The 1,253-nt window shown below is 30.2% G+C and overlaps 1 protein-coding gene across 1 annotated transcript in view; it reads right to left on the bottom strand.

Moving 5' to 3' along the window:
- The window catches only part of LOC108768275 (uncharacterized), a 14,392-nt gene that overhangs the window by 11,708 nt on the left and 1,431 nt on the right, over nt 1-1,253 (bottom strand). The window lies entirely within an intron of this gene.

The following is a 1,253-nucleotide window of genomic DNA, read 5'->3' as shown; positions in this document are numbered from 1 at the left end:
CTTTTATTATATGTCGTCGGTATCTTTCGATTGCGATCAGTCCGAATAAAATTGGTGCAGCCGATATCGAGATTTGGAGATCATTTCCTAAAAAGGGACCATTTCAGCTTTTCAAATTTTTTCAGTCGTACATGTAACATACATAAGCGTTTTGTCCATTAAGCTGCTGTTCACAATGCCTTCATAGAATTCTAATTTTAATATAAAAATAAAGTAAAATTAGCAACGAAAGTGGACCTTAATATTTGGTTAATGCGATTCTTTATCTATAATAACTAGTGAAGAAGCAATTATTGAATATGATCGGCTAAACGACCACATAAACCAGAAGCACAGATTATTATTACTATTTCAAAAGAGTTATCGTAAAATTAAAGATGTGCCATGGACATTACCGAAAATAATAACTTCCGTTCAACAGCCAGATCAAAAAGTTCGACAAAGTACTACTTCTTGGGTTATACGTGGTTTTCAAAATACTGACAAAGTTTCATGCAATGCTAATGCTACATTATAATGTTTATTTCATTTAATTATTTAGAAAACAATTATTTTATTCTGATAAACTAAATGTTTCAAATATATTAGCGCATCAATGTGAAAACGGAATATGTACTTAATTTGAGTACCTACGCAGTACGAAAATATCTAGGGGAGTATTTTTCAACTGGTATCAAACGAGATGCATTTGATTTTGTTGTAGCTCTTTGTACTAAATATGATTTTATAGAAAATTTGATTGAGCATCAAATTATTTCTACTTGTCGATGCATAACATGTGGTGATACAAAAGTTACTACTAATAATTTTATTTTCTCAATTTTTGTTAACAATTCGAACGAGGAAAGTTTTAATCTTAACAATTTACTAAATACTTGATTTTCACATTGGTCTAAATAAAATAATAAATTATGTGAACGTTGTGAGAAATGATATATTATTTAAAAATGAAATAACATTAAGAGACGAAACAGATAATCGTCCATTTAATTTCATTTTTATATCAAAATGGAACATTAGTGAAGGTGCCAAAAAAAATTAATTTATGTGCTCTTCCAACAAGTGCAATACTAATAGCTGGACAGCCGTATAAAGTTATGAATGCTATATTTTACTATGGTCCATGTATCGAAAACGATCATTTTATAAGTATGTATAGAGAAAGTTCACCTTGAATTGAAGCTGATGATAATAATAATAATAATATCCTGGGAGGCAACCCCTAATTGGGGCCCACCAACGACACGCAGACC

This window comes from Trachymyrmex cornetzi, unplaced genomic scaffold, assembly GCF_001594075.2.
Source record: "Trachymyrmex cornetzi isolate Tcor2-1 unplaced genomic scaffold, Tcor1.1 scaffold776, whole genome shotgun sequence".
Classification (NCBI taxonomy): Eukaryota; Metazoa; Arthropoda; class Insecta; order Hymenoptera; family Formicidae; genus Trachymyrmex; species Trachymyrmex cornetzi.
Note: the sequence above shows the minus strand (reverse complement) of the source record. Positions and strands in the feature narration are given on the sequence as shown.